Source organism: Chinchilla lanigera, unplaced genomic scaffold (genome assembly GCF_000276665.1).
Source record: "Chinchilla lanigera isolate Chin_1 unplaced genomic scaffold, ChiLan1.0 scaffold00089, whole genome shotgun sequence".
Lineage (NCBI taxonomy): Eukaryota > Metazoa > Chordata > Mammalia > Rodentia > Chinchillidae > Chinchilla > Chinchilla lanigera.
The window spans coordinates 426,533-447,432 of record NW_004955490.1 but is presented as its reverse complement, the minus strand read 5'-3'; positions in this window follow the sequence as shown (position 1 = coordinate 447,432).

Here is a 20,900-nt window from a genome sequence, read left to right as displayed (position 1 = left end):
TAGGCAAGATGTTCCAAGCTCTAAATGTTCTCTTCTCTATATTAAGTAGCAGCCTTAAATCTCTCAACTCTCTTCTTCTCTCCCCTGAATAGTACTGGAAGTACAGGAACACAAGCCATTGATTTGGAGAATGCCAAGAGTGAAGCACTCTACCTTTGGCAGTTTGTGAATAATGAATCAGGCCATTTTTACCTCACTTGACATCAGTCATAGTATTAGTTTTTCAGGTGTGACCTTAGACTTGAACATTCTTGGGCCTCACTTCAGACCTCTTGAATCAGAAATTCTGGGTGTGGGCCCCAGCAATCTGAGTTTTAGCAGAGCACTGTGTTGTATCCCGAAGTCTGACATTATACGCTACTATTTCCTAGTGGTAACTAAAATTTCTACCTAAGATCAAGTGAAATTAAAGTGCCTGTCTGCCTCTCTTCACCTGTCTCAGTCTTTCTGTTTCTTATCCTTTGGGGCTGAGGGTTGAACCTTGCTCTTCAGTGCATCGCTGAGCTATAGCCCTAGTTTCACATCCACGCCCTTGTTTTAATGGTTTCTCTCTCAGAGGCTCTTCCCCTCCTCTGCTGACTGTGACTCCTACCCACCCGTCAAGCTGCAGCTCTGTTATGTTTGAAGGATTAAAAAACGGGGAGACTACAGAGTGCTCTGTGTATGGACTGGCCCCTCTGTGACTTGATCCCTCGTATTCTTTTAGCTACATCCCCAGGCCTTTGCTGTTTCACCCCAAGTGCCTAACAAAATGCCTGGTATGTAGAAGGTTCTCAGTAAGCATTTGTTGAGGGAAACTCAATGAATCTTGAATGAAAGAGCATTGCAATGGGCTCAGGATGTGGCTCAGTGATAAGTGCTTGTCCAGCGGGCAGGAGGCCCTGAATTCCATCTCTGCAACACACACACACACACACACACACACACGAACACAAAATTGGAAAAATGCAGTTATGTACGAGAATTTAGGAGCTTTATTTTCTCATACTCACTTTTCCATACTTAAAAAATTTTGAGATAACCCTGTTTTAGTGATAATGAGTAAAACAACAGCACATAGAAGTAAGTTACTTTTTTGGTTTATGCATCTAATAATGCCTTAAGTTATGTGAGTTTTTTGCTTGTGATCTGGCAAATGTTCATGCTCTATCTGAGAGTAGTCCAGGAGCCAGCAGATGGCAGCATACAACTTCCAGAAATTAGCACACATACTGCATTAAAAGAAAGAAAAGGAAAGAAAAAAACAAAATAAAACACCCTATAGTAAAACAAAATTGTAGCATATTTGAATACTCCAGAAAAAGGACACTTATTTGAAGCTGGAAAGCATTTTGTCCTTACAGGAGTTTCCCAGTTTAATTTGGACAGATGATCTTCAAGCTCTGCTGTAAAAGCCAGCTTGGTTAAGTGCCATGTGAGCTCCCTGTATCCTACCATGTGATGCTCTACACTGCCTCAGGACTCTGCTAGCAAGAAGGCCACTCTCAGATATGGCCTGTCAGTCTAGAACTATAATCATGAGTCAAAATAAACCTCTTTACTTTATAACTTACCAAGTCTGATATTAGGTTAATTAGCAACAGAAAACAAACTAAGAACAACTGGCATGAGGTGATAGTTGTTGAAGTTGATAACAGGTATATGGAAGTTCATTATGCTATTACATATATTTGAAATATATAATAAAAAAGTTGAAAGAAAATGTATAGCTGGGCATGGTGGCATGTGCCTATAATCCCAACACTGGGAAGCTGAGGCAAAAGAATCACAATTCAAGCTCAGCCTGGGTGAGATCCTGTTTCAAAATAAAAAATGGGTGGGGATACAGCTCAGTATAAAGGCTGTAGGTTTAAGCCCCAGTACTGAAAAAAAAGAACCACCTGGGAAAGAAAGGTGTGTAAAATACTCAGATCAAAGTTAGTGGTCAGTGAAATAGTTGCTACTGTTACTGTGAACGGAAATAGTCAGTAAATGGTAGCTGCATTACTGTGAATAGAATGAAGTTCAAATAGGGCAGACAACATGAAAGACCTCTTGCTAATCTCACTCTTGCTTTTTCAAGCTCATCCCTTGCCAATTCACACCCTGCTCAATCTTACATGCTCCAGAAATTACCAAAATGCTACAGTTCCTAGAATATGGTGTGCTGCTTTGTGCCTCCATGCTACCGTCTATACAGTTGTTCCTCTGGGGCACATATTTACCCATCTTTGTCCTCATGTCATCTTCCAAGATTCCACTCAGATGTAACCTCCTCAGAGAAGCTTTTTCTAACACATATCAATATAATTTGTTCCTTTACTTGTTAGGCTCCTATTCTAAACAGGCTTCTTTCTTCCAACGCATCAAGACTAGTTTATTATACTTCTGAGTGTACTTGTCTGATTTTCTTTACCAGACTGTGAAATCTTTCACACTGGGGGCAACATGATAAAGTCTTAACCCTCTGAAAATTTGCAGGGCAAGTAGGGAAACAGAGAACAAATGCATAAATACATAATTGAATTGTAAGTCGCATGAAAGATACAAACAGGATATGGGCGGGAGGTGGGGGGGAAGCCGTCTCTGAAAAGATGACATTTGTGTCCAGCTGGGAAGATGAGTAGCTGTAACTTTATTCAGATGCTTCAGCCAAGGCCTAGCACAAGGCCTGGCACATAGTAGGATGCATTACTTAATGAAGTAGCTCTGCCTCACTAACAATTTTCTTGTGAGGATCATATGTGATAACATCTGCAAAAATTCTTTGGATAGTATAAAGTGTAACACAAGTGCAACTTTATTACAGACTGTATACTGAGAGGATAAGAAGCAGTATTCCCTCTTTCATCAGAGTGAACTTCTGCAGACAGGCAAACTCTGCCCCAGCCAAGTGTATCCAGGCATACTGTCTTCTCTCTAAACACAATTTTCCCATTCTGTTTGGGTCATCAATATGGCCTTTAATGAGATGCAGGAGGGAGTAGACACATGGCTTGTGTGGGTGTAGATTGGATGAAGTCCTATGGCAGGAAGGCAGCCAGCTGGAGTGCATTGACTTGAAGATCAAACTGGATGATTCTCACTGGTGGGAAGTAGGGAAGGTAACTCAGAATATTAACTCCATGTTTGCCTTTCAATCTGTGCTAGTTGGTGGTCAGTTGTTTCAGTTGCCTCTGTCCCTTTTCTTTGTCTCTCTAGCTGATGGTTGTCCAAATATTTCCTGTTTCCTTTAAGAGCAAGAGAGACCGAACATATATTTAACATTGTTATGTGAAGGACACTATGGTATGTTCTTTTAAAACACAAAGGGCACAGGTTTTGTAGTCAAATTATCTGTAGACTTATATCCCTCATACCAAAATACCTAAATCAAACCAATCTAAAGTATCTTTACCCTAATTCAGATACTTTATGTCCAATAAACTGTTCTTTCCTGTGTCTCGATCAAAATTACCATTACGTAAGAACAATACATTGCCATATTGTGTGTGAGTTGTGCGCTGTCTAATCCCAGTTCTCCCTCTAGGTGGATGGCACTAAACAAATCTATTTCCTTCTCTGGGACTCAAGCCCATCTGTGCAAGAGGGTGTAGATTACATAATGATTTTCAATCTGTGTTTCTGTGGGAACCTAAGGTTCTAAGTAGGAGACCCAGGCAATTCTGCAAAGGCAAAGAACAGCAGTGACAGTGAATTGAGCATATCCACTGTTACTTCAATGAGAGGAGCTAAATCCTGTTACTATTTTTTTTATCTTACTTATTGCTCTTCCTAATAAAGTTTCTGTTGAAATAAGGCTTTTATTTAGAAAATATTTTTCCAAGCACAAAAACAGATGTGAAGGACAAGTTTTTGTGCTAAAATTCTATAATTCTAAAAGAATTCTGTAATTAGTCAAATATTGAATTTAATAAGGGATCTTGAAAGGAAAAGAGTTTAAAAAGTGTTTTGAAGCCTAACATGGTGGCACATACCTGTAATCCCAGCACTGTGGGAGGCTGAACCAGGAGGACTGCAAGTCCAAGCCCAGCCTGGGCAACTTAGTGATTTAGTGAGACTCTGTCTCAAAGTTTAAATATAAATGTATTTATATATTGTCTAGCATGCACAAAGTCCCTCCCCCCCAAAATGGAAAAAGTCATTTGACACCATTATCCCATTTGATACCAAAGCAACTGTATGAAGGCTGAAGAATGAGAGACCAAGAAAAAGGAAACTGCTTGCTTAAGCTCCTGCAGCTAGGGAATGAAAGAATGATGACGAAAACCCAGGGCTTCTGAGGTTGATTTTTAATCTCATCTCTACTCCACCATATTCTCAAAATTTGGTTGTGATGCAAAACAGGGAAGAGAAACATCCCTCAGAAGCAATGTTGAGCAGCATAGATACTGAAGCCAGAAAGTGCTTTGGCTCCCCAAGCATTCCACTTACATAAGCAGAATCAGCTAACTATATACTCAATATGTCATTATGGCTTGTATCTAGATGTCCCTTCAAAGCCTCATGGGCTCCTAGGTGGGGCTTTTCAGAGCTGGCTGGATCTAGGTTGTGTGACACTGGGATTAAATATATCTGGTACTAAATGAGTCCACTGACTGGTTTCACATAGTTCTGGGTGTGGACAATGGAAGGCACACCCTGGATGTGGATGGCACCATCTAAAAGGTTTGTAGCCTGGATGGGATGGGATAAAAGGGAAAAGGAAGCCAGCTGCTTGCTGCCTTCTGCCTGCCATGCCATGGACTGTTTCTGCTCTGTGATGCCTCTGTGCCCTGCCATCCTGCCTTGGAGCCAGCTAACTGTGGACTGAAACCTCTGCATACTGTGAGCTTTCCTCCTTGAACTTGTGGGTGTTGGATATTTTGTCTCAGTAACAAGAAAAATTAACTAAGACATATGCTGAATTCCCACAAGCCATACTTGGAAAACACCCAGGGAGAGCACTGAGCTGTTCCTTCTCTCTTTATGCAAGACCAAAATTGTCAAGGAAAACGATGCAACTAGTCATCAAAAGCACACTCCGTATGGGAATGACTTATCCACAAATGCCTCGTTGACTGCCTAAATGAAGACCTTAGAATCTGACGTAAATGAATATTCCCGAAAAGAAATGAACAGATGACTGAGACCGACAGTACAAAACTAGGAACCCATATGGACATAGAACTGGCTTAGTGGCAAATTTAAGACAAAGACTTCTAGAGACAGTGGAGTATAATGAAATGAATGGACCTTTCAGAGTCAAATAGATCTGGCCTTGAATTTGAACTCTTGCTTTTTTCCAACTGAGCAGTTTGGAGCAATTTACTTAATTTCTTAGTCTCAGCTTCCTCATCTTTAAAATTGCGATAATACCCAATAATGAGGGATAATACTTCATAAAGGTATTAAAAAGAAGTAAATAGGATAGTTCACATAAAGCCTTTTACTGGCTATAAATTCATCTAAAGTTTGCTAAGCCTTTCTCTAAAATGTATGCAGAAACATAAGCTTGGTGTGTTTTTAAATAATACTCCAAGTATTGAACAACTGATGGAGTTTGGGCACTGATCAATCAGAACCACATGACAGAAAACAGTTTGAGCATACCAGCGTGTAATTGCTGCACAGCCAAATATCAGCCTTCATATGGAAATTAAATGACACAAAACATGTAACAAACTATGTCTCTTTCCATTCCTGCTTTTACTCCCCTTTCATCACAGCAGGCTACTTAAGTAGAGGTCTCTAATTCCTGTCCCATGCAATTTATGCAAATCATGTTTCTGATTTCATAATGTTATTGGAGTTTCTTATTAAATAACGCTGTTTTAAGATCTTGACACTTTCTCAGTACAGTGGAGCATGCCTGTCACCCAGCTACTCAGGAGGCAAGAGGATCACAACTTCAAGACCAGCCTGGGCCACTTAGTGAGGCCCTGTCTCAAAATGACAAAATAAATAAAAGAAAAATGGTTGGGGATGTAGCTCAGTGGTAGAGTGCTCCTGCTTTCAATGTTCAGTATCACATACCCATAAATAAATAGTCTCAGCACTTCAGTGCTCTGCCTCTTCTACTCCACTTCAATGTTCTGTCTCCTCTATTCCAGTGAAACTTACATTTCTTTGATAATATTGGGATGTTCAAAGTATCTATATTAAGGAATCCTGAGAGTATAAGCTACACATCTTAAGAAGTTTGTTGTAGAGTACAAACGAGCTCAATTGCATTATCATTGTGAAAAGTGTCTCTCTGTGATAAGATTAGTATCTGTTTGAAAAAAGCCCAGTTCAGAGGTAGGATGTACACCAGTTTAGAAAGCTATACATGGAGGTGGAAATAGTAAGGAAAAAATAAGATCCTACAAACGCCTGCAGTCACACATTGGTGACTGCAGCAGTACTATATAGTACTATAGTCAATACATGTTGGAGGAGAAGGGATGGTGAGAAGAAAGAAGGGGCAAGTGATGTCTGATTGGGGTTGAAATGGCTTAGAAAAGGAGTTAGTAAGTCAGCTGGTTGACCAGTTCACCAAAAGCCAAGGAAAAATAAGTAGTGAATCAAGCACAGAGATGGTCGAGACATCTTCATTATCTCTTTATAAAGCTGTTGCTCCTTCACCGATTCCAACTACTGCTTTCATCTTGCCTCCTTCTCACATTGTGGCAGACGTTCAGTTCAAAAAGAGATCGCTCCTTGCTTGAAGGGAAAAGGACTTTTTTAGGCATTATGGAAGGATTAGCGGCATCTCTGAGCTCTTCCCAAAGGGGTTAGGACTAGCCCTTGTCCTGAGCAGGGCACCTGATAAACAAAGGAATCTTTTACTTTTAAATGGGAATTTAAGAGCTAGGGATGTAGCTCAGTGGTAGAGCGCTTGCCTAATCCCCAACACACACACACACACACACACACACACACACACACACACACACTGCTGAGTCAGGAGTTTTTAATAAATCATTATGGGAAAAGTTAGGATTTTGTTAGGTGTTTTACAGACTTTTCTTCTAAAATCAACAAGGTCTTCATACTGAGCTACATCCTCAGCCCCTTTTAAAATATTTCATTTTGAGACAGGGTCTTGCTAAGTGGCTAAACTGCCAAGGGTGGGGTTGAATTTGTAATCCTCCTGCCTTAGCCTTCCTGAGTGATGAGATTATAGACATGCACCACCATACCTGGCTTATAGGTCCATTTACATTAAGTGTCTTCAGCACTACCCAGGGAGAGGATGTTCTGACTTCAGATAAATTGGCACAGGTCTGGGAAGAAATATTTAAATACTAGAGTTTGCTCCATTAGAAAGATCAAAAAGGCCACTTAGAGTTGCCTTAGTTCAGTTATTCTAATTTTCACATCACTAAATGATACCAAACTACAAAGTCTTTCCTGTATGTCATTTCTCGTAATGGACATCCTGACCAAGGAGATAGCCTGAGAGGAAAACAGACAGCTAAAACTTCAATTTTGGTGCAGTGCAGATTTAGAATTGTGAATCATTCTGGGGCTGAATCATCCTTGGGTAAATCAACTCTCAAGATTTTGGACCCACAGAGCTGAGCAAGAAGACATTTCACCTTTAAAACCCAATCTCTCTGCCTTCTTCCACCCATGTGGACAAAGTGTGACCATGCACAAAGCCTTTGTCCAGATATGCCTTGCCTTTATGATATCACCAACAGTATTTGCATATGCTGTTTCCAGCACAGTCCAGCAAGCTCTACTTGGCACACTAGATTGGTTTGCAAAATTGCCGCTTAGAGAAATCTCTCTGCCAGAAGAGTCTGTTCTGCATTCTGTTGTGCTCAATAAATTACAATTAAGAATTACCAGCCAGTGGGCTGATGTTTACAGGGACTATTAAAACATTGTTCACTACTCTTACTGTTAAAATGCCAAGAATTCACTTTATATTATTTTGCTATTCTTAAGTAAATAGAAAATTACTCTTGCATATATTTTTGTTTCCTTATTGAAAGTTAATAATAAAAAGCAACTATTTCTGTAGGGAGTAAGACAAGGCTTCTGACAAGGGATTAACTGTATCTCTGTTTTCTCAGACTTGGGGAAGACAGTCATGGAAAAGGAGAAGGGGCAAATGATTCGAGAAGGGCCTGAGGAGGGTGAGGTTGGTCAGACCTTAGGAAATATCTTGAATCTGCTTTGGTGTTTTTGTTTTTGTTTGTTGTTGGTTTGTTCCATGCTAGGAATCTAACCCAGAGCCCTGCACGTGCTAGGCATACATGACTACTGAACTACAGCCCTTATCTTGAAGTTGCTTTGAAGCTATTCTAGAAATCAATAAAGGGAAAGGGGATAATTAGTTCGGACTTTGCAGACCCATAGCCACATGCAAGGGTATTCCTTCATATATGCAAGAGTGTTCCCTCTTACATACAAGTCTGTAAATTTGGGCAAAAATTCAGACTATGAAGATACGATACTATGAAAATGAGTTCTCCGATTATATATTAAATCAGTCTTTGAGAATTTGCCCACTAGGATCTACTTTCCTTTCATGCTCCAGGATGTAAGGCTGTCCTCCTCAAGCTCAGTATATGTATTGTTTGAAGAACAGAGGAGAATATGGAACCTTCTGCATGTTGACATAGCTAAGAGTAGAGCAGGGTCATGCTTTTTCCTAAAACATGATGTTTTCCAGCTGTGGAACAGGCTGCAGTATGAAGAAAGTATAGAACCATTAAAATCATGTGGACTGCCTTCTCTTCTCAGCATAGTGAGACCATCTTCTCTGGAAAGACAAGCCTATTTTCCATGTCAGGCCACAGGTGAGGGCTTGGTTTTGTTTTATTTTGTATTGAAATAGGGTCTCACTGTGTTTCTCAAGCTGGCTACTAACTCCTGAGCTCAAATAATCCTCCTGCCTCAACATCCTGAGTAGCTGGGATCACAGTTGCTTTCCACTGTGCCTGGTGTTACATGGGAGAGGTTTTGAGAGCCAAGGACCCCTTCTACCCACATTTTCATCATACAAGAGGAATGTAAAATAAATTGAGAGCTACTGAATGGGTCCAAGACGTGGTAAACAACAACTTTTTCATAAAAGGACAGCGCCTAGTAACTGCCAATTTAGCCTGATTGTGCTTTTAGTTGGGTCCCTTTCCAGCTAACTGCCCAAGTAACTGTTGAAACCATTTGAGCATTTAAGAATTGAGGAGAGAGAGGTCCATTTTCCATTTTATTCCCTCTTAGATTACTCTAGTTACTCCTGAGCAAGGAGTTAATGAAGACACTATCACCAGTTACACTGGCTCCTTAGCTCCGTTTAATATGGAAATAAGACATGAACTGCTGACACTGAAGCAACAGTTCACGTGGTCACTTAAAGTCCATGAGGAAAGTCTGCAATGACCGTCACCAATATCCATCCTCCTTTTCAGGGAGCCCTAAAAAAGAAAGCCACCAAGTAAGCCTTTGCAATGTTACCACTTGGCTAAGGGTTCTTTTGCTCAATTTATATAGACATCACACATTGGAGAAGTATAGTTCTTTCACTGTTAATAGGTTTGAGATTTGAATGCCAGCAGCTATCACCTCCTACGATTAGCACTCCTCCTTAGGGAGCCAGCAGCTACTGATAGGTCTCAGGAGCTTTTCTAGCCACCAGAGATGGTGGTTCCTGGCAATTCTCCTTTACTCTCTGTTGTTCTCTAGTTGCTAAGAGCCTTCAGTGTCACCAGCCTCACCTGCTGGCCACTTCAGTTTCAGTAGCCTGTGTGTTACCAGCTTTTACTGTACTACCTTGATATCCACAGCTTGAGATAGAAATCACGATTAGTTTCAAATATGCTATCAAAAACAGACCTTTTTTTTAGGACTTAGGATGTGGACAAGGAGGAAGAGTATACAGACTGACCTGTTAATGTAACAGGGGAAAGTTGCTTATATAGAAGGAAAAAGAATGGCTCATGTAGGTACTGTGTCAGACATTTCTTTTGGTCATGTGTAGAGGAGGGGGTCCTGGAAGACTTCACTGGGGAAGGCTGCAGAGGGGCAGAGTCATTCAGAGGGGTTGCAGGCAGAGTTATCTGGGATGGACCTGCTACTGAAGCTTGATGCAGCGAAAACGAATATCTCAAAGTAGCCATGAGGCACTTGATGTAGCCATGGCCAGATGAGCAGCATTTGAGGCAGCTGTGGAAGAAAAAATAAAAATTCCTGTTGGGGAGTGTTGTGCCCTCCTACCTTAATACCATCGTCATTATTATTTTTTTTTGGAAATGGAGAGAGATAATAGCTTTTCAGTCTGCTTCCTCAGCATAAGGATTTCTTAACAAAACCAAGACTAGTGGAAAACATACAAGGGGTTTCTAGAGTCAAAGAGTCTTAGACATATTATCCGTAGTTATCATTTATTGATCACTTACTATGAGCTAGTCATTGTACTAATTGTTTTACATAGTTTATCACATAATATATTAATTTTCATACCATCTTCTGAAACAAGTTCAATTTTATCCTCATTTTACCAATGAAGAAACTAAAGTTATTTCTTTTTCTTTTTCTTTTCTTCACTAACTTAGGCTGGTCTCAAACTCAAACTCTTGGAGGTCCTCCTGGGCCCAACTTCCCTCTGCTGGGATTGTAGGCATGTACCACCACACTCAGCTTGAGGCTTATTTCTATAACTTACCCAAATCCAAATGGCTAGTAAGTGGTGGACTGGGATTTAAATCCAAGTCTGCCTTACTAAAAACATTATGTTCTCAGTCACTCTGCCATGTGGTTCATGAGAGACATTGACTAGAGTAGTCTCAGAGGCATAATAGTGACACTAATTAATACTGTTATTGAAGGCTTATCACATGCTAGACCCCATTTGAAACACTCTATGCATATAAACTTATTTATCCTTTAACTCTCACAGCCCAATGGAAAGGTACTATCATTGGCCTCTTTTTACCAGAAGTATGGCACAGAGAAATTGCTGAGTTTTCCAAATTCATTGAATTAATAAATGATAGTGCTGGGTTACAAATTTAGACAATCTGACTCAAGACTACTCTTAACCACCAAGCTATATTGAGGGTACTATGCTTATTTTTGCACAAGGAGGCCCACCTTTCGGGTCAGTTTGCTTAATTAGAAAGTTGACCCTGCGGATCTAAGGAACTTTTCAAAACCAAAGAGTCGAGTTCTAAACTCCAACCTACAGCCCAGTCTCTTGCTCAGTTCCTTCCCCAGTGCTTGTCGCCATTACCCTGTAACCTGCGTCTTGGATCAAACTGATCTATGCTGAGTTCAGCAATGGCAGACCTCAGCCATGCCTTTAATGTCTGATGAGCCTGATGGCACACCATGTTTTTCATTTTGATTTAAAAGAGATCTAATGACAGATCATTTCCCAATAGCACACTGTCTGCTTTCAACATCATTAGGAAAGTACTTTGCTGCAAAACAATCCCTACTTTGGTTTAATTGCCTTTGAAAAGGGGGCACAGAGGCAGCACCAACTCCTCAGCGTTTACGTCTGATTTCCTGAGGTGTTTCATTTCAGAAGGGGCCCCTGACAACAGGCAGAGAATAAAAACAAGTGTGGTCTGGGACAGACAGTGTTTTTCAAACAGTTGGCCAAATCTCTTTGGCAGCCGGGAAGCAGCTGAATCATCAAACTCTAGGCCTCTGACTAGATGGAGGCTGGGCTCTATTGAAGTGCATTCCAGCCTGACTGTTAAGCCCAGAGATGTGGCTGCTGCCCCAAAGCTGGCTCCCTTCCAAAAGGCCGGCCTGGCCGAACTGCTCATCAAAGTTTCACTTTGTCTCTTCTCTCTCCTGTTTTCCTCCTCTTTGTGACTCCCCATGTAGTGCTGCCTTGCTTCAGATGGAGTGTTTGCATGAATTTGGAGTCACCTTAGCTACCACCTGTCCTCTGTAAGTAAAATTTATGAAATGAATTTCCTTGTTGGAAAGTCAAAATTACGGAGAAGAGAGCCACTGAGGTACAGTATTCAGGGAATGGACAAGAATGGCAGACGTTCGAAACTGAAAGACAGAAGTTTAGACAAACCTTGAAACTTGAGTTGACTCTTAGAAGGGTTGATATTGTTTACGAAATCCTTTAACTGAAGCCTTGTAGAGTGGAGTGTAAAGAAGGGATCCTAAGGAGACTAATACACCTTGAAAGTAAATGGATTACCCGTTGATATCAGAAACAAATATTAGGACACCTTAGAAACTGTGGTCTGAATGCTTATACTCTCCACACACACCCAAAGAAACCTAATGTGGTGGTTAAAGCGGGGCTTTGGGAGGAGACCGGTCCTTAAACTCATGAACAGCGTTGGTGCCATTATGAAAGCAGTCTCAGGGAGCTTGACTGCCTCTTCTGCCTGAGAGGACATAGCAACAAAGTGCCATGTATGAAGCTAAAAGCGATCATCACCAGACACTGAGTCTGCTTCTGCCTTGATCTTGGACTTCTCAAACTCCAATATTGCGAGAAATGAATTCCTGTCACCTGTCAGTTACCCAGTCTAAGATATTTTGCTGCAGCAGCCAGAACAAACTAAGATTTTACATGTGAAGAATGACTGCTAAATTGTTTCCTGCAGCCTGTATCGTTGCTGTGCCTATGAATGAGCACAAAAATATCTGGTCTTTTCCTATTGCTGCTTATATGCAGATGACTACGTTAAATTACTTTTGCCTCTAGTAAGCATAAGGAAGGATTCACTGTCTTACGGATTGACAGTGCCATGTTGGGCGCGATGAGAACCTAGAGCTGACCAAACCTGCTCAGACCAGTTTTTCATTTAGACGGATATTGTGGAAGATAGGAGCTTTCTTCACTCATCACAGTAAACTGGGAAAGCACAGAGGCAGGGGGAGGAGCCTGGGACTTGGAAAGAACCCTGAAATTCCACAATACTATAACCCATTGTCTGAACTCTGATGGGAAAAGAAAGAAACTGGATTCCCTTCCTTTTAGTTTCAGTCCTTGCCAACAGCATTCCTTCTCCATTCTGCTCTCCCTGACCCTACCCATGATGATGATGATAATACTGTGTGTACTGGTAAAACCCTAACGACCTACCATACATGTTTTCACAGATGACAATGCTGAGGTACAAGAGAAAATAAATGATTTATCCAAAGTCACATAGGAAAGTAGCTTACAGCCAAGTCTAGTAGATCATCAGTTCCTGCAGCCATTATTCCTCTCACACACCAAACTGTTGAGTTCAGTTTCTCGTATTTTCAAGGGTATCAAAACCACCCAGGAAGCATTTCAAAAAATGCAGATTTATGTGCTCAGAGATACTGTAGATCTGGAATATGCAGTTTCAACAAGGCTCCCAGACACTTTTGATGCAGGTAGTCTTTGGGCCATACCTGACGTGATAGCGTATCTATAGCTTTGAAATGTTCAGAGATTTCATTTAAATTTCTAGAGATAATCTGCTTATTATTAGAGTTTACATGGGCAGAAGAAAATACCAGGTCTATTCCTAAGAGGACCATGGGGCAAGGAAGGTAGAGGACAGTGGATATTGATTGGTAAACTGCACTTCTTCTCCAACTCTTTCCCTCAGAAATACCTTTCCCATATGAAGTTGGATTCAAATGAAGTTGGATTCCCGTCAAAGAAAACCTTGAAGATATTATCTCTTCAAAACTGGCCCAGAGACAGGTGGCCAGTGACCAAAGAAAGAGAATTTGCAATCATACCATAAGGGTGACTCTAGATAAACAGGATATATGGACGTCAGCCTGGGGTGTCCCCCTCCCCTCAAGAGCCAGGGATGGAACCCAGGGCCTCCCACATGCTGTGCAAGTGCTCTACCACTAAGTCACAGCCCTAACCTAAGCCTGGGTCCTTATTTAGCACAGCAAGGAAGGTCTTTTTACTCTGAAGCTAAACTGCCTTGACTCTTCTGGCTTCCAATTATTAGCTGTGTAACCTTGGGCAAGTCATTTAGCTTTTCCATGCTTGTTTTCCTCATCTGTACAATGGAGATAGTATTGCCACATGTTTACTAAGATTGTGTTAAAGATTTAAGTGAAATAGTACATATAAAACACCTGGAATAGTAACCAGTGTCTAACAGTAGTAGTATTAGCAGTAGTAACACTTGTTTTTTCTTTGGTATTGAGGTATTGAACCCAGGGCCACTTCACCACTGACATACCTTCCCATCCCTTTTTTATTTTTTATTTTGAGACAGTCTCACTATGTTGCTAAATTGCTCAGAGTGGCCTCGAGTTTAAGATCCTCCTGCCTTAACCTCCCAAAGTGCTGGGACTATAGACGTGTGCCACTATGCCTGGCTAGCAGTGTTAGTCACAACTACAGTTGTCCGGAGGCTTTGTTGAGCTGTAATCAGTAAAAGGGGGCTTGGGTTGAGAATCAGTCTTTTCAGTGGTTTTCGTGTCTCAATAAGCTATCAAACACAGTTCTTGGAAGAGTCATAGATGACATTATTGTGGTGGTCCATTAAGTGACTTTCCTGGACTAAAAGATGAATCCCTATGAGGCCCTGAGTTCAAGCTCCAACACCACACAAACACATCCAACACATACACACACATAGAAAAGAAAAGAACAAGACAGAAAAAAGATGAATCCTGATGAAATATGGTACATCATAGGGCAAGGAAATGTTTGATCTACAAAGATAATGTACTTTTGTATCCTCTTAAAAATATCCAGTAGAGGGGCTGGGGATTTAGCTCAGTGGCACAGCACCTGCCTGGCAAGCGCGAGGTCATGAGTTTGATTCCTGGTACCAGAAAACAAAAAAGTATTCAGTAGAATTTAATGAAAATTTGATCTGTGTTGGTAGATAGCAGAATATATGTTCAAAACGCTGTGGTACAAAACTCTTCTTCCCCTTTTAACTTTTTCATCTCTAAAATGACAGTGAATAACAGTTATGGGTACAAGGGCACAGACGCTCCTCCAAGGATATGAAGAAGGCTGCTGGGGCTACAGGCCTCAGTCAACTGAGCACTATGGTGTGGTAGCTGGTTACAGAAGTTATGCCTGGGGACTGTCTTCTACAGATTTGTTGCTGGGTAATATTTTGGAAGGTTGGCAGAGTTGCAAAGTTGGTAGATTTATAGGTAACATATTAAGTGTTTGGAGACCTTGTGTGCGTATGAGGTGGTATGAGAAAGAGAGAGGAGGAAGGGGGGAGGAAAGGAAACAGGACAGTGGGAGAAAGAAAAAAATGACAGAGCAAAGGTGTAAATGTATGTTGGGTGGGAGTGGGGGGTGAGGATGGAAAGCAAGTAAAGAAAATTTCTGAGACGTGATGAAGAGGAAAGAGGCAGGATTCTAGCACTAAGTGCAGGAGCTCCTAGAAGTTTCTGGGATACATTATACCTCATAGGAAAAATAGAGTTTCATTCCAGCCTTAGTCAACTCACCTACCAGCAGCTTTACACCCTACTGTTTTTACTGTTGGTCATGCTCACGGGCACATCTGCTTCAGTGCCTCAAGCCATTTCATGGCATATTCCTTTGTGCATTTCTTGCTCATGTGATCAACAGCTGGCCAGTGAGCCATCAGGGTGCCAGCAGGTAGCCTAGGCTGAAGTGCAAAGGAAACACTGACAAATATAAAATACTTACATTCTTAAGTGTCTGGTGCTGATTACGGCCAGTTAGTGCTTTAAAAAATGTGAGAGGGAAAGAATAATGGTATCAGTATTGAAAACCAAAGGCTTGTGTCTTTGATTATGTGCATGTGTGTATCTAAAGAATTCACTTGCACATAGGAATCTTTCAGTAACTGGAAATCTTCATGAAAATGATGTAAGAAGGATAAGTTCATTCCTGGCATTCAACAGGTTCATTACACAGTGTAAACTGTTCACAGATCAGACCATTTATTCTCCAATGCATGTCTCTTTGGCCAGAACCCAAGACCTGTGAGGCTGCAGGGTGATGGTGGCTGCAGAAGTTTTGGCTACTGTGCTTCTTGTGCACATGCAGCTCCCACATTTTACCCGTGGAACTGGATAGTCCCTTTCAAAGTACATTGAACTTAGAAGAGTTTTTCCATGTACTTTGCAGCCTCCAAAACACGTAAGGCTTTTCTTGTAATCCCAGTTCAGTTGAACTTTGACAAGCTTTTATATAGATACAGTTCAGTTTAATCACTTAAACAGAAGAACTTTGGAAAATATGTTTTCATTTTGATGATTTTGCACCCAAATAGGAAATCACCATCAAATAAAAAGATTTTCAGGATTTTTTTCTACTACACTGCAAAACATCTATAATTCTTACACTGATGTACAATTTAACTGAACTAAAGACAGGGCTTATAGAAGGTCAGGAGAGAAAGGCAGAATTAATGGAAATTCATGGTTTTACCCTTTGGAGATGAACTGAAGAGGAAAGAACTATTATCTAGAGCCAGGTTCTCCAAAATACCCAATGAATCAGAAGAGAAAAGCGTATCCTTTCACAATTAAAGTAACTGGCTTTGGTGACACCAGGGTTAACACAATCCAGAGCAAGTTATATGTGCTAGTATGCTTTACTAAAATAAATCATCTATGTCTATGTCTAGGATGTCCATTTTAGATTCACTGATTATATACGTTAGGGCAGTGATGATGATACACACTGGTCCTGTCTATAGACATTTAAATAAATTAGTGAGGCTTCATCTCAGAGGAAGTTTTTACCTAAATTGGGTGAAGTGTCCAATAATACCTAAGTATTTACGAGGTGTGACCATAAAATGTACTGAATACTTAAATTATAAAAACTACCATAGTAAAAGACACAGTTGCTCTTAATTTCTCTTTAAAAAACTCCCTCTCAGTTTGAATACACTTACCCTACCATTCTTGCCACTTTCTGAAGCAGTTCTGAAAGTCTTCCTTTATGCGTGTCTTTAGTTGTGCTATCACGGCTGCCTTGATGTCCTGAACACATTCAAAACGTTCATCTTTCTTGGGCATTTTGACTTTCGGGAAGACCAGAAGACTCTCTGTGCCAGATTCCATGAGTAAGGCAAATGTACACTGTACACTGAAATATTTTTAATGTTTTGGATTGACTCAGGACATCAAAGTAGCCACAACCCACACAACTAAAGACATTCATGAAAGAGGATTTCCAGAGCTGCTTCAAACATTTTTATTTTTTTCTTATTTTTTATTCTCTTTAAAGTAAGAAAAAAGAAAAAAGTGGCTAGATTGATAGGATAAGTGTGCAAATTGTGTTAATGGCAATGTGTCATTTATTGTAATAAATTTTAAAATTTAAACATTAACCAAATATTTTCATCACATTCTGTATGTGTTAGATTTCTGTGGTTTATAGTATAGTGCAAGGTCCTTGAAGGCAGAACTCACATTCTACTTATACAGTAAAACATTGGTTTATGAGCAAAATTCATTCCAAAAACGTGCCTGTAATCCAAAGCACTTGTATATCAAAGTGAATTTCCTTATAAGAAATAATGGAAACTCAGATGATTCTTTCCATAACCCCCAAATATTCATAAAATAATAATGATTCCAGGTCCAAGGATATAGCTCAGCAGTACAGTGCCCTTCTTGGCAAGCATAAGGTCCTGAGTTCGATTCCTGGTATTAAAAAATAATGATTCCAATACTGTAATACAAAAATATTTCCATATTTGCTAAAGGCACATTATTAGTTGCTTGATTTAGTCTTTGTACTCATTATTTTTTAGAATATTTCATATTATCTATAATTCTACACATATATACATTCACATGGAATTAAGTCAAGTTTTGGCAGAAACTAATTTAATATATATTTCAATCACCTATGCTATTTTGATTTGACTTGCCTTCCAGTGTCTAAGTTTCAATTTGTCTTATCACTGCTAAAAATACAATCCATTCTGGCTAAAATATACGAGGAGAGAACAAATAATTCTCCCTTCTTTGTGCTTTGTGTTTGTTCTTTATAGTGGCTCCTGTATAAGTGTAGTCGTAATGGATACCTAAGAAGTCAATAAAAGCTTTAACTGAAGGCAATGGATGGATTCCACTCACTCAGAGAAATGTCATAGCCTTTTTTAATGTACTAAAAAGCAAGGTGAGGAAAAATCAATTGGCTTAAAAATTAAAATAACAAGGATCTAGACTTGGTTGTACCAGGAATTGGCAGTATGTTATTAAAGTCATACAAATATTCATGGTGAATTTGAATTTCTGTCCTTGAGGAGCTTGGTACGTGGAGAAGGGGAAAATATGTACCCAAAGGACTGAAGTATAAGGTAGATAGGCTTAAGAAACCTGAAAGTGGTACAAACAAAGTTATGTAACGACCTTACAGATCCCTCAGCTTAAACATTTTATGACTTGTAGTTAATTTTTCATGCCAAAGTCTTTCCTTCCCAAAATAGAGATATTATAATTACTTTTTAAAGTTTTTTCCTGACTAGCATCACCTGCCATATCAAAGGAAAAGTTAGGAAGTTTCAGTTGAATGTTTTTGGACCATAATCACAAGGAAACAAGCCAGCAAAAGAAGACAGCATGAATTTTTTAAATTGGTTATGATTTTTAAATGTACCTTTTTTCTTTCTTTTTTGTCCCCTGACCGAGTACTGGTGATTGAATTCAGGGAGCACTGAATTGCATACACAGCCCTATGCAGGGGCTTATTTTTATTTTGAGATAGGGTTTACCTAAGTTGTTTGGGCTACCCTTAAGCTTGTGACTCCTCCTGCCTCAGCCTCCTGAGTAGCTAGGATTACAGGGATACACTACCATGCCTGGCTAAAAGTGTCTGTGTTTAAAAGAAATTTGAAGCCAAAAATATAATCATGTGTTACAGAGCCTCCTCTGTAAATGTAGAAATCAAGAGGTCAGAGGAATTAAAAATGAAGTACATTTCATCCTGATCAGCATGTAGTAGGAAAATAAGATGAAATAACAGAGGATGAATTTAAAATAGTTTGGTATAAAATAATATAGAACAAATTATGATATAATAAGAGGTAAGAGAAAAGAAACCTTGTGATGGTGGAAAGATCTGCCTTTAGAATCAGATCTGAATTTACAACCTCTGCCTTACTGGCTGTGTGATCTTGGGACCATTGCTTAACATCCCTGTAACTCCTAAACTGTAAAATGAAGACAATTGTAGAACCTGCTATACAAAATTGCTGTAAAGATTAAATAAGTCATTTACAGGTAAATGGATGCAACTAGAAACCATGCTCATAAGTGAAATAAATCAGACCTGTATGTGTAAACATCGTACGGTCTCCCTAGTGTAAGAAACTGAAAAAGTAAATAAGATGCAAAAGGTACAGTAGATACTGTGAAAGGGAAAGAAGCTGCTCAAAAAGGAAAGAATAATTGGGATGGGGGAAAGAAGAAAAGAAGGAAGGAATATACATGCACATATATAAGATAGCTAAAAAATTGTACTACTAATTTCTATTAGTTAATTAAAAGGAACAGTTAGTGCTTATATTGTTTGATCAATCTTACATGCCTACATATGGTAATCTGAGCAACTACTTTGAAAATAACAATATGCCATATAATAATCATTGTTAATTTTCTACCATCTTGTTTTGAAATTCTGTATTGATTTTGTTTTTTTATTATTCTCCTTTTTTTAAAAAAATGATTAAATAATCCAACGCATGTAAAGATACAAACAATGCCTAGACTACAGAATTTTTTACAGGCCATATGTTGATTTTAATAATCAAAGTGAGTTGGAATACCTAATGTTATTTTTGGGGGGGGAGGGTACTAGGAATCGAACTCAGGACCTTGCGCTTGCCAGGTAGGTGTTTGTGCTGCTGAGCTATATTCCCAGTCCTGGAATACCTAATGAAGTTTAAGCACAAGATGGACATTTAAAGATAGCAGAGAAGAGGGAATAGGATCATTATATGAAGTTGGGCATGGTGGCACATGCCTGTAATCTCAGCACTAGGGAGGCTGAGGCAGGAGGATCATTGTGAGCTCAAGGCCAGCCTGGGCTACAAAGTGAGCTCAAGGCCAGCCTGAACTGCATAGCGAGACACTGTCTCAGAGAAAAAGACAAAAAAAGTGAAATCTACCTATAACTTTGACCTGTTTAAAAAAAGACTTTGTTTTATGCATTTCTATAATATATGTAGCAATAAACAAATGCCAACAACTATAAGCTAATCATTAAGAGCAATTATTAATCTAGTACTAGTCAAGTTGCCACTTCTCAACTTAGCCATTGAACTCTTTCATCTTGGAATTTTTAAGTGTATAGCTGTTGAAATTTGGTTCATGGATCATGACATTAAATGAAAACAAGCACAGTTTATTTGCTAAGCTCAACAGATTTTCTTTTGATCTGCTAGCAGCCTCAAATGAGTGCAGCATTGAGAAATATTTCCAAGTAGCATAATACCTCTCTTTTTAGAACAACATTTCTCAAGTTGTTGAGACTGGATTAAGTATCTAATCAGTCTTGCACTTTTTAGAAAAATGTAGTTTATATTAGGATAAACGGCAGAGCAAAAATATTTTGGTGCTTTGGGATGAGGTGCATTAGAACAAATGTCCATCTGTTTCTAATGTATTAGAACAAGTCATTAAAAATAAAATTGAAAGGCAGAAGCTCATTCATTGCATTCAGTTTTCAAGGAAGGAAAGCACACACCTCATTGAGAATAGGTTGTTGTCTGTGTTGACATGAAGCACAGGCATACTGTATTCTTTGAAGTGCACACAACAGTCTCATGAGCTTTCATATATGGAACTTTTGTGGGAACATCACGTCCCACTTTGACTCATGTACTCTGGCTTAGGACAATTAACTTGGGAAAAACCAAAGCTCTCTCTGTTTAATTTCCCAACAAAATTGCACTGGTTCAGTGAGTCCTCACTCCTTGGCTTTGAGTAGAAGTAGAAGCGTTCTATTCCTGGGGATCCAAAAGATTAGAAAAACTCACAGTAGCATTTGGCCTCTAGGTTGTTGT